Genomic DNA, 16963 nt, shown 5'->3' on the forward strand with positions numbered 1-16963 from the left:
CGGATTATTTTTTAATAAGACTGAGACTGAACAGAAAGAGTCAGCATATTTACTGTACATTATACTGTATTTTTTTTCTTATAACAACAGTTGACTGAAAACAATTGGTAATATCCTCTTTCCTGTTGCACATCCAGTGAAACTGTTCATTTCCCCAGGAATGAGGGTCTACATGGCATGTGACTGCCTTTTTTTTAACCTTCAGCCTACAGACTCTTATGTCATGTGTGATCACTTCAGCAATGTTGCTGGGCATTTCTTTTCTCTGCTACGAAACACTGACTGCAGAGAAACCAGCAGCAGGCACTGGAGCGTGCATCTTCATGTAACCGTTTTTATTCTCCTGATCAGTGGTTTGTAGAGATATTGACTGATCTTCACAGTAATCACAGCAGCAACACTCACATCTTGTTCATAACAAATAAAAGCATGTTGAGTTCTTACCCTGGCCCTGAAGCCTATAACACATTCTCATCTCGAGTCTGTGTTTATATTCTCTATCATTACACAAGTTAATCAAATTCGATTTGGGACTTTTCATGGAGTGATCCTGTAAACAATATGATTTACTCTGTACAATCAGAGCCAATGATTTCTCATCAGGAATAGAGATCTTTCTGCTCATTTTGCACTTGCTGTAGTCAAGGCGATGCTTGAAAACATTTTGCTTTAAGAGTGCCATATAATGTGATGTAAAAGATGTCAAAAAAATGATAAATTACAGACTTTATTTCAGGGATTTTTCTAAAATGTGTATGTGAGTCCCTGCTTAGACTCTGGCTAAAACCCTAATGGGGAGAATCTTGAAGTGAATAGAGCCCACAAGAGGATAAGCTACTAAATCTTGCAATAAAAGCAATGTGATTTACAGTAAATTCCACAAGGCTGACAATGCCACAGCTGAGGGCATAAACAGTCCTTTCAGCGCTGCGCCTCAGTTCTCTCTGCTGTGAACTACAATCACGCAGGCATGCTGCTCAGCAGCAGTGACTTTGATAAATCACCAGGAAGTCCCACTGTTGGCTTAAAACTAGAACTTGTTCAGTTGCAATTCTGCATTTGTCCCTCTTTAATGTGTATGGAAGTGGCTTTAGCAGTAATCTGTCAGTGATTGATTAGGTGTGGCCAAATCCCCTTTCCGTTCTCCTCCACCGGCTCACTGTTCAGCTGCAGCTGTGTATTTGCAGAAAGATGACTCTGTTGTGGAGGGGGCTGCCTTATTTACCTGCAACATAAACATAGTTACTTCCACATGGGTGACTATAGGCTGAGGATGACTACCAGTAAAACCAGAAACAAGGAGTGACATGTTTTGTTGTTGCTGAATTCATGCACCAGTGGATAAAGAAATAGGCTTATAGACCTATGACAGAGCTGCTTTGGGAATAAATCTTGTTTAAAGCTGCCACCCATGTTTGGAGCAGCAGAAAATGATCCACTGATTTCTGAATGCAACACAACCACCTTTTAGACTGCGATGAACATTAAAAAAAACCCAACATAACAAATATATATGTAACCATTAGAACATATTTATTTTCTATGTGACTCAAGAGGTTGAAAAAGCAATTTAGAAAGGGTGTTGGATATTGATCACACTTACCAGCAATCCATTTTAATTAAATATTAAGAGAGTGTGCTGTATTGATAACAGCTGAACAGCAACTGCTTTTCTTTAGCCGTCATTTAAAGTGTACAAACTGAAAAAGAAGACAAGCTTTAATAACACTCATGTAATTATTTTTGAAGTGCAAAAGCAAAGCTGTGTTTTATCTGATGCATTTTCCATTTATTCAATACCTTAGTTATTTTTAAAAGAAGGTCTGAGTATGAACATCCGTGCATGAATTTTAATGGAGATACTTAAATGGTAATTATTCCACTCAGGCTCAAACGCAGGTAACAAATGGAATTCAATCAGTGTCCGTGCATAATGATGGTCATTAGGAGAAAGAAAATAATAATGACATCCTTTCTGCATTAAACCTGCAGACACTTTACACAATGATCCTGCAGCCATTATTGATCTCCATGGAGATAAGCAATTGTCACTTTTCAACATTGTGCCTGAATGTTAAATACAGCTCATTTTGTTTTTCTGCAAACTATTTCAGCCAACACCAAATTTTCATTTAATTTACTTCACCGCTTGAAATCCTTGTCTTGTATGACATGATTGTAATTTGGGTTCATTGTCACAGCTGCCTCTCCCACTATTTTTCCCCACCGAGTTTTCAGAAAAATGTACGTCACTCCTGAATGCGACCGTAAGGATACTTTGAGAGTGTCTGATATGCGAAGATGCACATAACACAGATACTAAAGATGATCATTTCTAGCTCCTGATTGTTTCATTATGTTTCAGTAAGTTAAAGCAAAATGTTCAAAAGTTAAAGCTACAGTTACTGGTTCACTATCTGAAAAATCAAACTTTAATGTGAGCATTAAAGTTATATTGTTTCAGATATTTTCCACACAATAAAATACAATTAATTTTCATCTTTGAATAACTTCTTAGTTGGAGATTGTAACAGTTGCATACACATATTGTACAGTAGGCAGCATGTATTGAGTTGGATCCAAGACAGCCACTTGGTTGAATAATTAAATAAGATCTCCAATCAAATGATCCATGATTTGCATGCCTTCTGTTGCCAACAAGCTCCATCTGTTTGGTTTTGAGAGCTCTGACACAGTGGCTCGTGTGAGTGAAACAGCAATAATGTAATTGTGGATGTGACAGATACACCAGATGATGCAGGGACTGTTTGAAAGTCTGGTCCAAGGCATACTGTACAGCATGGTGTCATATGGTCTGAAAGAAAGCATGACAAAAACAGTTTCATAAAGACCCTTTAGTGTGTCCTGTTCCTGATTAACTTTAAAGAGCTAAAGCCAATGAGTGCCCCATTCTTTAAAGTACACAGTCCTAATACTGGTACTGAGGCCAAAGCCTGTAGTCTAAGCATGGATTAAAAAAACTGCTGTGTCTTAATTGAATAGTAGACTCCAGAGCTTGGAGAGTGAAGGACAATAGCAGCAGGCCCAGTTTGGCTGGATGCCAGTAGACAAAACAGAGCTGGACTTAGCTCTCTGTAACAGGTAGAGTCCAAACTGAAGTCCACATCAGGAGAGACAGCTTCTGCTGCCTGGATGGATCTGTCATACCTGTGTGTGTCCTCAAATGGAGTTCAGATATCCTCCACTATTAATGCATTTCTATACCTGGTTAGGCTCTTAGTCTGTCACAACATGTTTGTCCTTTTTCCTCTTTGTGTTCAGAGGACAATGCAGTGTCTTAGATTTCATTAAGACAATCTGTTAGTAGGAAGTTATAAAAAAAGTCATCTAGTATTTACTAAATTTCCCCTCTCCACACACACACGTATATAACATTTGCAAAGAAATAGTTCAGATACTTTGAACTGGGGTTCTGTGGAATGGTTCTGAACAAATATTATTATCCTGTTGATAGGTCTTTAATAACCTCAGTTTAGAGAAATAGAATTTAATTCTGACCCTATCAACAAGCTAAAGGCTAGTTTGGTTGTGGTCAATATCAAAGTGATTGCTGCTGACTTTAAACAGCTCAAATCTCAAGACTATCACAAAGTTTTCACATTTGCATTAATATTCCACTAGAACATCATGATACTCATGGTTTTCCAGCACTAGAAAAGCTACAGCTGGCTGCTGCTGCTGCTGCTATTTGCCTTTCCAAACAACCACAAACCCCCACTTTAAAAAGGTCTGAATTACAGCTATAACACTTTCTCATGTTGCAGATGAGCTATAATAAAAGGTGCACTTACATCATATTTATATTTTCATTAGGCTGATTAGTTACCATTTAAATACAATTCAAAACTTGGTCAAAGATGAAGACATTAAAAGCCAGAAAGACACAATTTCCTCAAGTTGTGTGCTTTTTATACTAAAGCACATCTGCTTTTTTAAACTGCTGATTCCAGGGTCATTTAATTAATGTTTTTCCCTTTTTATCAGCTTCAGTGGATCCACAGCAACTGAGTGCCTCTTTGTCCATCACACTTAGGTGCTTTTGTGCCCAAGTAAAAGCCCTTCAAGATCGCACAATGATTTTTTTTTCCTTTTATTCTAGCTGATGGATGTGAATTTAAATAATTTGATACTTAAAATAAAATTATGTTCTTTTACCACTTTTAAGAAATTAGGTATTTTTAATATTTAAGAACATATTTTGTGTCAAGTATGAAAACATTCAATTAGTATACGCAGAAACACAAAGGTGTGCCACTTGTTCTGAGATATAAATTTAAGATATAGTAAAAATGGGAAATTTGAAGGTAATATACTGTTTCTTCTCTATGTGTATTATTAGGTTAACAATTGAAATAATATTTGCTTTATGCTGAAATTAACCTAGTTTTAAAATACTATTTAGACATTTTCCACCTGTTCATTTAACTTTATCATTCCTTCTTTTTGGAATGTTTCCTTTTGTTGTACAAAATAATAAGAAACTAATATTTGTTTAGGTTTAAGATGTCTGCTATGATCCAATGTACAAACTTAAATGTAATTTTATTGTAATGTGAAAATATAGTTATGAGTGGCCAGTATTGTACCTGCAGTAGATAGAAACCAGAGCAATTTTGAGGGGGGAGCTCAACTCTATGATGACACTTGAGCTACCAGCTGCTCAGAAAAGAGTCTCTTAAGGAGCATTTTTTTTTTTGCTTTCTAGAACAATTCAAGCCTGAACAAAGTAAATGTACTATAATAAACTTTTACATAGTTACATAGACATCCTTGGTTATTTAGAGTGAAAACTAGCCATTTTGTACTATGGTCCATGGTTCATTGCAACATGTTCATTGTGAAAGTCTGTTGTAAAATAAACTGACTTATCCTTAGAGAGTGCAAAAGTTAGGATGGCTCTATGAGAAATTATTGGCAATGCTTCAAACTAAAATTGCTTGTACTGCTGTCTACTGCAGAAAAGACACATACTACTCAAAGCTATTCCATAAAAACCACTTAAAAAACTGAACTATCACTTTAAGAGCTAAGTGGGGTAAAACTAGACACTATGTGCTTTGTCTGAATATCAGTAATATTTTCAGGCGAATCCACAATTTTAGACATAAAGAAAACATAATCAATTCAAACAAAATTGAAAATTAACAGCAGTTTAACAAATTTTCACCCTTGCCATGTATGGTAAAAAAAATAGTGCTGAAGAAATTCACATGAATCCATATAAACATGCTAATCAGGTGACATTTAACAGTATAAAAGCTGTTAAGACTAATACATTCACATATGTGCCCAACCCTTCTTCACAAAAGTCTAATACAGCAAAGACAAATGTGCGAAAAGCAGAGGCTCGCGAAACAAGCTGCCTGGAGTTTGATTCATTTTGCAAGGCAATGCTTTTCCAAACAGCTCCAAGACTTCCTGATCAGCTGTAAGCCCAGGCTTTCACACATAAGTCACCGAGAGCGATGGAGTCCCCTCTGTTTACTCACTCCAACCCAAATGATCTTTCACAAGTAGACCACTTCAGTTGTGAAATGGAATTTGCCAGGGTGTTCGGTCCCAAGTCTATTTCTCTGTACGCTTTACCAATTCCCAAACAGGGTTCAGTCACTCACAGATAATGTCTGTGTGGATTGAGCCTGGCTCCTCTGCTGTTTTAATGGCCCACGGGAAAAAGTATTTGATGGAAGTAAAGAACGATTCTTAAGCACATATACAGCACAGAATTTCATTTTGTTTAGTAACGTACATGTTTAACAGGAATTGGGTGATGTTTATAATAGTGTGTGTTTAATTTAACATAATAACAGCTTTGAAAAAATCATTTGCTGCCAGAAATAATAAAGGCAAAAGCAGTATAAAAGGGAATAAGAGGATGATAGTCACAATATAGCCAGAGGTTTTAATGTTTAATAGGATTTAATATAGGATGTATTTTCTTCACAAAAGGACTAGTTTGTTTTGGCAGATATGTGCTCACATATTAAAGTCTGAAGAGCATAAGTGATGACTTTATTTTTGCAGTGGTTGACAGTATTACTGCTGTGGTATGTAGTTATGATAAATGGTTGTTTAGGAGGGCTGCATTTACTTTGTAGAGTCATTATGAGAATATTATGTATGAGAAAACAGTCATTAATATTCATTATAATTACAAACTACTGAGCTGAATGCTGATAGAGTGTGCTCAGTTGCCAACATGGGCCTGCCTTTCCTAATGCATTTATCACCACATTTGTAGAGCAATCAATGTAGGTGTTTAGGACGATCTGTAACTCAATCAGACTTTTAGTCAGAAAACCCATAAAACCCTCGAGGGAAGCATAAATTAATGTACAGTAGTTGCAACAGTGTGTTATTTTTTTTTTGTCATAATACAAAATCTAAAATTTACTTCATGTGAAAACCTTAAACGGTTCAGATCTTTTGAAGTGGATTTCTGTGAAAAGGTTCTGAACAATTAAAAGCCTACCTGTTGTACATCGCTGTTTAACAATCTTAGTTCGGAGAAATACTGTTTAATTCTGAACTAATTGAAGAGGTAACAACTAATCTGAACAGAGTCATGGCAAAAGTAGACTGATGTTGTCTTCAAACAACTCCAATCTCATTGTATAAACTTCCATTGTCTCCAGTTTTGCATTACAAGGTTGTTCCTGCACATATATTATGACATTCCTGTTGAAAGTGTACCCAGGTTACAGAAAAACTGCTATTTGCACTTGCAAAAACACAAATAACCCTATGTAAATAACTGTCTAATGCAAAATTGACAGCATTGTGAAAGTTTCTAAAAGAGTGTTTGCATGAAACACTAAAAAGGAGGTGTTATAAGACAGCAGCATTCTGCTTTAGTCTTGGCTTTGCTTGAACTAGCCACTAGCTTGCCAGTCTGGTGAGAATTAAACTCTATTTGTCCAAATTGAAGAGCTATACACAACAGATAAAATAATAATTGTTCATAACCTTTCTACAAAAATCCCATTTCAGAAGGTTTGAACACTTCTTTTAACAAGCTGTATATTAGATTCAGTTTCCTCATACTCCTCTACAAATGCAATGTTTCTATTCCAGTTGAGTAGAGCTTGAATTTTGTTTGTATCTGGTAATTGGAGCAATGTTGAAGTGAGAAGCACTGATACATTTCCTAGTCTACACGTGAATGAGGCCAGCAGTGGAAGGAAAAGGTCAGGCCCTGGACTTGCCTTTCTCCCCCAGGGCTCTGAGCTGTAGGGGCCGGAGAACACCACAAACAATTAAACATGTTGCTTCTCAGGGCAGAGCAGCCGGACTCCTGTTGGATAGAGAAGTTAGGTTTTTGTTTTTTTTTTCACCTCTGTGGGTTGTTGTTGGTCACTCTTCAGAGCAATAATCTGCAGGTCTGAGCAATCAATACAGCCACGACAGCTTCAGCTTCCATTAGCGCAGGCGTCTCCTGAGTGCCTGTGCATGAGGAGAGGAGCACAGAACGAGCATCAACAAACACATCAAGGCACACACACACAGACACACACACACACACACACACAGATACACATACAAACATATATTCAAGCTCATGTTCAGAATCACCCAGTCACACATGTACATGCATCGACACACAGATGCTAACACAGTGGATACAAACATGGCACAATCACAGAACATAAAACACAAATGTGTTGTCACAGTGTAACAGTTTTACATTATTTATTGGCTTGTTTCACGTCAATATCTTATTATTTACACAATACTATGTTACAGAAAATGCACGTTTATTAATTATAAAGCATTTGCATCATCTATCCTAGTTCAAAATATGTTGATAAAATGCAAGAACTGTAGTCCTATGCAGCAAAGTATCAGGTCATAGCAAATAAAACATGATTAATGTAGTCTTCAACAAGTTTTTTAAACCCTACGACAAAATATTTTGGTTTTACGATGTGACACTGCTGTAGTTCAGGTTTAGTAAAGTTTAACAACATAACGGCATGCCCTGACTTTCTCCTTCACTCTCTGTCATAATTCCTGCCCACTAGAGGCTTCGCCATTGATCATAAAATATGTTGTCTTGGGCCACAGACTGAAATTACTGATGCTATCACTTTCTTTGGTGGGCAGTCATATTTTCATGGAAATGTGGGGCCTCACAACACTTGGTTCCAATCTGAAAAAGTCCAATAAGGAATGGGTTTGCTTTGCTTGCTATATCTAACCAAAACCACCATCTTTTCTATAGCGGGCTACAACACCTCGCCAAGTTTTAACGCTTTGTCTCTGCCTCGACAACATTCATCATTCATAAGAGTTTTTATGACCTAAACGAGTAGCTCTTTATTTATTTTACAGACTATGACAACAAATCATGATGTTTGTCTTTTACCTGTTCTAAAAAAAACATTTTAATTCATAACTTAACAAGGTGTCTTTTGTGCCTAAACCTAACCAACAAGAAACAGAAAGCAAATATAAACAATGATCAAAAAGTGCCAAAAAGCTGTTAAGAATTATTCTCTTTGAATAATTTTTCCACATAAAGTTGAACAAACATATAGTCAATAAAGTAGAACAAATGTCACATAATGTTCAGTGTAAATTTATTACATATACCAGTTCAACTGATTTTCTATAGACCTGCAGAGTAGTAGTTGTAAGTATTTACAAGAAGTCAAAAGCCTGATGACCGAATCATTCTCAACAATATTGTGCAACACCTTAGCTGAGAGCAACAGAGTAGTCATCAGTTGGTCCTGAATTGCAGATAATGATACAGTCATGTAAGCCTCTGAGGCAGCGCTGTGGGTGCTTACGCAGGTCCATCTGTGAGCGCTTGCTTGCTTTGTAGGAAGCACAGTAATAGACTCAACAAGTGGAACACAATTGGCATATCTTTCAACAAGCTACAGACATGAGGAAGGCAATGTAACAGAAGTGTTGCAACTATTCAAAAAAAAGATACACTTTGGTAATGGCTTCCAAGAGGAAAATCACAGCAGAAGGAAGGATTTTGTTCAAATAATCCTCAGTGCAGCTGTTGAATATTTGCCTTACAGTAACTGGTTTAATACGTTCAAGAAAGTTCTTTCTAAGAATAAGATCTTGCAAAATGCTGGTAGATGGTCTTAAGTAAAAGAAATCAATAAAACATTGGAAAAAAAAATCACTCTTCCCTTTGTGGCGTTATCTACATTTTGGGGACTGCAAATTCATGCTGACAAGAAACAAAAGAGATTTTAGGTAATGCCATTGTATGGGACCAAAACAATGTGAAAAACCAACTGATATTTGTTTAAAAGAGAAATTTTAAAACTTTAAATTGATAAAATCTCTACTTCATAGTAAGGTCCAAAATAGTCTCACAGGAAGATGATTCATGATTTGGATCTGCACCATAAAACTACACAATATTTCAAAAATGCAGAGAATATACACTGTGGGTCTTGAGAGGATTATTACCATCTAAACCACTTTACACATATATTTTGCACAACAAATACATAACAGCGCCTTCTAGAGCAACTCCTTTTTTTTTTTAGAAAATATGCATGTTTGTCTTTTCTTGATCCAGGAAACTGATCTGAAGAAATCCTAATTTATTTTTTTAAATCTCTCTATATACAGTAATCATCCACGTTTTGCATTTGTGAATTATTTTTGATGTGACTGTGAGTTAGAGAAACGTGAGAGGAGCTGTAGCTGCAGACGCTGGTGTCCACAGGTTGAATTTCTCTTAATTGTTCTGTGACCTTTTTTATACCCTCAGCAATTAGCTGATGAGTTTGTCTGTACTCGTCAGTATCACTAGATTGTAATCAACCCAAACAGAAAGAGCCTGGCATTCGAGGACTCTTACCTTACTTCATTTTATTAATTACAAAACAATAATCAAATGATTTTTGATGAATGGGAGGCACCTAACAAATATTAACCTACTTGAAGTCCACTAGATGGATGAGTAGAATCTTCTCAACATCTCTGGATCTAAGGTTGTCACGCTGTCATTTTTTCTAATGAAAGTGTGTCCTACAACACTTCAGCTGATACTGAAACCCAGTGGTTTTCAGCATTACCAATAAGCAAAATTAGCTTTCAATGAATTCAAAAAGTAATTAATTTTGTAAAGAAATAAAATTATTGTTTTCAGCTACTATGAGTTTGAAATGTCTCATCAGGAGCTGCGATCCAAGACCCTTTCACTCATTAGATGTATTCACGGTCCAGATTAAAAGGTCACGAAAGTGACATTCAGACACAGCACAGACAACAAAATAAATGATAATAAATTTGCACTAAAATGTAAACAATCTTTGTCAGGATTTGGGTTTTCCTTGAGTTTCTTTTTGTATTTAGGGTTATTGTTTTTTGTGTGTTTCTGGTTATCCTGTGTTCAGTTTGAGTTTATTGTTGCTCATCCTTAGTTTTGTCTTTGTATAGTTTTTGCTCCTTGTGCTCCCGTCATCATTCACTTGTCCTCAGCCAATCTCTTGTTTACCTGCCACGCCCATCTTCACCTGTTCCAAGTTAGTAATCACTCACCTGTGGCCACTTCTCCTAATTACCTGCAGTCTTTAAAACCTGGTCACTGTTGTCACTCCGTTTTGTTGTCTGGGTTTCCTCATGTCTCGCCCTTGTGTCTTTGTCATCCTGTATTTTGTAAGTTTGTTATTTAGTTTTTTTTTATTTTTTATTTTTTGGGGTTGCTGCCACGTAAGCCTTTTGTGTTTATTTTCTTATTTTAAAATAAATTAGTTTTCTTGGAACTCATGATGAGTCTGCGTATTGGGTTCGCCTCAGTAACCACACCCGACAATCCTAACTTTCTCTTAGACAACTTTTTAGACTAGAAAATTACTCCTTTGAGAAAATGTCAGACACAAGCTAAACATATTGTTGTCTGAGTAAGAGATTTAGTGTTTGAAAAAAAAAAGCAAATGTAATAATAACACCATCAAGATGTATTTTTAGGGACTTTTGGACAGTCTTAAATTTTGTTATCTATTTTAATTTTGCTGTAGGTGCACCATGAGCACAATGTTGGACACACTGTTTTTTTTTTCTATACTAGACAGAAAAAATATGCTGCAATAACACACAATTTTGACTGAGCTACTGTGATTTGGGCAGAACAATGGTTAGCACTGTTGCCTTTTGGCAAGAAGGTCTTGGGTTGGGCCTGGGGCTTTTTGTGTGGAGTTTGTATGTCCTCTTTGTGTTGCGTGGGTTTTGTCCATGTACTCTGGTTTCCTCCCGCAGTCCAAAAACATGCATGTTTAAAGTGCCTTCAGGCCCAGGCCCCCTTGATCTCTATGGGATTTGCCTGGTTAAATAATAAAATAATAGTTAGTTCAATCCTGTGTCTTTACAGCATATGTAAAACCACCTAATAAATTCCTTTAAAATGTGACATTACCACATGTCCATAATACACCAAAAGGTGGTTCCAAGTTTTTTAAGGCTGGAAATTCATACAGAAACCTTTGGTGACTAGATGTACAAAGATGCTTATTACAGTGACATACAGAGATCAAGCACACTCACTGTTCTCCCACCACCTGAGTTGTGATATTCCTTTAAAGCTGCAATTATCAGAAGATTAACAGGTTCATGCTGCTACAAAAGGATGCTGTGAGAATGAATTTTGGTTCCAACAGCATTTGGCAGTTTGCCAGAGCTGAAGGTGACAGAAATCTTGCCGATCTTGCAGGATGTTGAAGGGGGATGGACAGAGCTGGCTGGGTGGAGTCTCTGAAACTGAAAGTCATTGCTGCTTGGGCTTCCACCCTGCCCTCACTGCCCCAGTCCACCAGATCAGCTTTACTCAGCAGATTCCTCTCCGGTGGGAAACAGGGGAAAGGCAGCAAGCAGCTGAAAGCTGTCTAACAAAACACATGGCTAAAGCCTCTACTGTCCTAATGCTAATTATTGATCAGACGATTAAGGCAGATGAAGAGATTTTTAGTTTTTTTCTTCTTTCTTTTTTGAAGGTGTGACATGTGATTGTGCATCTTCAAGTTCTCTGGAGAGACTCACAGGAAGATCAATACTTTCAATCAAGCCCGAGAGCTCTTCTGTCAGTCATGCTGAGTAAGGTGATTACAATTGAGTCTTAAGACAATGAAGAACTTCAGAGAGCTTCCTTGGATACACTCTCCTACAGAGATTCTAATGAACTCGGACCTGTTAAATATGCCTTTTAAACCACTCTAGCTAAGATCCTGAGAGACTGTTTCAGCTGCAAGTTTGCCAAAATCACAATCTATGAGTTTAAACAGTGTCCACACACAAAACAGCAGTGACAAAATAACCAATTAAATTACACAAGAAGTCCCAAACCATAATCTTGCCACTTGAGCTCCTAGAAACCAGATGAATATTTTGTTTTGTTTATTCTTACCAAAACTTTTCTGCAGTTCCAGTTTTTCATCACATTTTCAATCAACAAAAGGTAAGTTTTCAGCTTTATTTTTTTTCTTACATGCAGTTATTAACACAACCCTGAAATTTTTTTCTCTTGTATTCAGTTTCACTGATGTCTTTAAAAAAGGATTTTATTTTATTTATTTTTTTTGTAGTTTACTTTAATGAAGTGTGTATCAAGCCTTTTGGGGACAATTTCAAATTTACAGCCACAGTGTTTGTCAGGTTTCTTTTTGGGGGTTTTCCCAATAAAAAAAAAACATACAAAAAAATTTAAAAGTTAAAAAAACTAGCATTTGTGCATATGAACACTATTTTTGGGGGGGTTATGCTACACAACTTAACTATCAAAGTAAAATATTTTATCAGGCAATGTTGTTGTATATGTACAACATGCTTTTTAAAGTGGAAGTCAGCAAGTATCTAAATTTTTTTCATCTTTATTACAAAGTTTTAAATCAATGCATGATGTTTTCCTTATCTGTGCATTCGTTATACCTAACCTTCATCATTTCTTTGAAAGGTGAGATAGCAACAAAAGGCACCAGCAAACAGCAAGTTAAACCCCAAAACTGCATTTTAAAGTAACATAATTTTAAAGCATCTTTGCTTTTGACAAGACTCAAATTGATTTTTCTGGTTAATAGGCGTGTGCTTAGCTGCAACAAACATCTCTTATCCTAAAATCCAAACAGTGTTGTGGGAGTTTCCTGTTTTGCGTTTTGTAATTATTTTGCAGACCAATACAGACACAAAATAGTTAAAATAGAGATTGAACAAAAAGCAGAATAAACAAAGAACCTCATGACGAAACATACTTGTGCAGGATTCTTCATCATAAGCCTTACACCTCACCTGCACCACCATGCAGAGTAAATACACCTTGCAGTGGGGAAACAAAGATTCAGGTAGTTCTGTGCTGGGGACTTTTCTGGTTTTAACAGGCAGCATGTAGCAGCGTTCATCCCTCCGTGGCTGACACCAGCCTTTCAGGGAGCAGGTGACTTGTTAGTACTCTAAGCAACAACGGGAACAGATGTGTCCCTGACAGTGGATGGATGGTCAGGGTCCATCTGGTCAGTGCAGCCCTGGACAGGAATGATGAATACAGCTTCATCAGTGAATAGCTGTCATCAATCGCATGGCGTGGCGATGGCCGGTGACAGCCACGGGGCCCCAGGTGTGGTGAGCAGAAAGCTGGCTGGCTTTGGAATGCAGGTCAATCAGACAAGTCTGAGCCAGTGGTATGTATCGCAAAGTAAAGTGCATACATTACAAAGCAGATGAGGTGCATTGCTTAGTCGGGGTGAAAGGAATCTGCTGGTTCTCTGATACGTCAGCAGACTGGGTCACAGATTTATTTCAGCACCGGGCTGTTACGAAGCCATTCTGCTTTGGATGAGTAGCAGGTGTCTAGACAAGTCAGGGCTCTACATTGTCTTCCCCAGTGGTCCCAGATGAAATGTGTTGCATCCTTGTCTCCTTTAGTGCGTAGACACTGAGACGAACAAAAACACTGACCTTGCTCTGGATGATTCTGAATATCTAATGGCTCCTGGTCCCCTTGAACTGTCACAACTTTAAAGTGACCACTTCTAATGGTTTCATACTGTGGGTAGATCATTAGACAAGATGTAAGACTACAATGTATTGGAAATAATACATCTACATCATTTTAATGATTATAATTAATTTATGCTGTAAATAAGACAAATGAAGATCCTTTCTAAGCAGCCAAACATGGCAGACAGTTTGTACTTTTGTTCCATGATGTTAAAAAAGATCACTTCTTGTTAGGTAAATAATGCAGATAAATGTCTGTCTGTCTGTCTGTCTATTACAAGGAGCACTGCAGTACAAAATGACAAGTATACAGTGTATATTCTGCAAAAACAATGAACAAAAAAATGAAAAGGAGCATAAAAGAAATACAAGTCCATCAGAGAACTGAACATAAGATGTGTTCTCAGACAAATCCCTCTGCACCAGCCTGATTTTTTTTCAAGATACAGATTAATAGTCATCTTCACACAGCTGTCACTGATGTCATCCAGATCTCAGTGGATAAAAATAGTTTAGCCATGTGGCAGACTATAAAGAAAGAGGCCTAAACAAAAGTGCAAATATAAATGACCTGTTAGAGAGCTGTAATATCAAATACATGTTTATTGGCACATTTTGTATTTTCTTTCGCTGAACATGAGTCTCAGCCACTTCTAATATTATCTAATCTGCTCATCGTAAAACATTTTGTTTTTTCTATAACATGGAATGCTGATCATGGCTGTTCCACATTCAGAAGAATAATTACCTAATAAAGCAAGTTTATTCTCCTTATTTTATTGCAATAAAAAGTTCAAATTAAATATGTCCAGTAAAAGATAAACTTTAAAAACACCACACAAAAAATACATACTGTTTGTGGATGTTCTTAGGTTATCTCTACATGTTGATGTTTTAAATCAAATATTACTACTACTACTACTACTAATAATAATAATAATATTAATAATAATAACATACATGGTATTACATCATGTAAAACATCTCAATGTGTATATTTCCTTGTGAAATTAAGTATAAAAATTTGTGCACAGTCATGTATTTCAGATGCATAATTTGTTTGCAAGACAGGCTGTCAGTTTGTTTTATGTTTTTTTTTCCACTTAGTTCAGGCATTTACTCTGTAAGAAGAGAATGGTGGCATAAGCCTGCTGTGAGCTGGTTTTGTACATTTTAGCAGCCCTGTTGTTTCCTCAGCAGGGCATCCCCTGGGAAAATCAATGGGAGGAGAAGGCCATGGGGGAGGGTCCAGCAGAAAACATACGTGCAGGAATTACATTTCTAAAACACATTCAGGAGTCGGTTGTCTGATGTTGCTTACATGTGACTGAGCTTCCGCCCCTAAACAAGGTAGTCTGATATTCCTACTGGTGTATGTAGTTAATGTGTTCAATCTCTTCCTCCCCTCTGACAAATGCTGCAGATGACCATCTTAATAAGAATCCCTTTCATGTTTGGAGCTACGATTTGCTTTGTGAGACTCCTTCAAAGTGACATTAATCCACTTTTTCTCCAACAAAGTGACAAGAGGATGGAATGGAGGTGTCACAGTTGCAGACAGTGGCGGTTTGGCTTTGATGGTCTCACTAAAGCATTGCAGCTGCCTGCATCAGTCAGAGCGCTGTAAATTGGAAATCCAGAGGAGATCATCTGTAAAGAACACGTCTTCCAGTGTTGCAGGATGCAGCACAGTGAGAAAACCAGGGGAGATGAGAAAAAGCCAGAAAGCCAACAACTCAGTATGAAACTGATAAAAGCTTTCCAGTCATTCTAACAGAATCCAGCAAGAATGCTACATTTAATTTTCTCAGGAGGCAGAACAATGCTGCACAGTGCAGGTAATGCATTGTTTACTATGGGTATTTTGCAGTTTGTAAAAAATGTTGGGTCCACCTATTGCTAGTCTGTAAATTTCTTATCTTTTTCCCTCTAAAATAAGCTTAGAAACTGACTACATGCAAAGACTGGCTGCAGTCTACATTGAAGCAGTTCTTTTCCTCAGAATGAGCATATTGGCATCTTAGCAGGAGGACACGTTATGAGGTCATTCAATTACTGACCAATATCTAGGGATTTCTGAGGCTTTAACATTTTCTCATATGGTTTACAGCTTGTTAGATTGATAAAAGGATCAAATGCATTGCTTATTCATAGTGTTTTACTGAGGAGTGTAAAAAGCATAAAAGTCACAAAGCTGCAGCACTTTGGGTGTCAAATAACCCAAACTAAGCAAAAAACCTTTAAAAGGACAAAAATCTTTCAGTTTGATTTGAGTCAGGTACTAAATAAGGTTTAATTAAGGCACTGACACTGTTTGAAAATAGATTTTATAAACTTTAATAACTTATTTACAATTTATGAGTTATATGTAGTAATTTTAAAGACTTTAATAGGATGTAAACAAACAATTATTAGTTTATGTCTAATACAGTAAGTCTTTTGATTTAATTTTTCTTATCTTGTGTTTAGTTTATTTCTTTTATTGTTTTTAATCAATCAAAACTTTACATTAGCACGTACCACAGCCTCAGCATAAGTCAGGAAGGAGAATTATTTGGGTTTTTCTTCCACCTTCCATATGAAGAAGACTGTAAGGTTTAAAGCTTGATACCTTAAGGGGAATGCTCTTTTAATGTCCGTTTAAGCAAAATTAAAAATATAAGCATTAAGACATGAAGTTGTGAATGCACCACTTAGTGTTTAACAGGAACTAAAGTTAAGGGCATTTCTCCAGTTCGATGTGGAACACCAGCAGCAGTGACAGCTTTCCTCTGTGATCTAGTCCGAGGATCTTTGCTGCCGGGTGGAATCAGTTGAGTCATTTGGATGCCTTGTTTATCTAATGGTTTAGTGATGGCAGAAGCCTTCAGCCTGCATTAAAGAAGACAGCCTACGAGAGAAAGTGGCCTGAGAGAGAGAACTACAGTCCAAACTAACAATGGCAGCTGTAGTTTTTTTTTCTTTTTTTCCTTATATTTAT

General features: G+C 36.9%; 1 long non-coding RNA gene across 1 annotated transcript; it reads right to left on the reverse strand.

Moving 5' to 3' along the window:
- Nucleotides 1-503: 503 nt before the first annotated feature.
- On the reverse strand, nt 504-10900 carry LOC112450781. The gene is made up of 3 exons (XR_003039466.2): nt 10563-10900; nt 7356-7464; nt 504-1225 (listed from the first exon to the last, which is right to left on the reverse strand). It is a non-coding gene; the product is annotated as an uncharacterized LOC112450781 (long non-coding RNA).
- Between the last annotated feature and the right edge of the window lie 6063 nt (nt 10901-16963).

The sequence above is a fragment of the Kryptolebias marmoratus genome, linkage group LG6 (genome assembly GCF_001649575.2).
Source record: "Kryptolebias marmoratus isolate JLee-2015 linkage group LG6, ASM164957v2, whole genome shotgun sequence".
NCBI classification, from domain to species: Eukaryota; Metazoa; Chordata; class Actinopteri; order Cyprinodontiformes; family Rivulidae; genus Kryptolebias; species Kryptolebias marmoratus.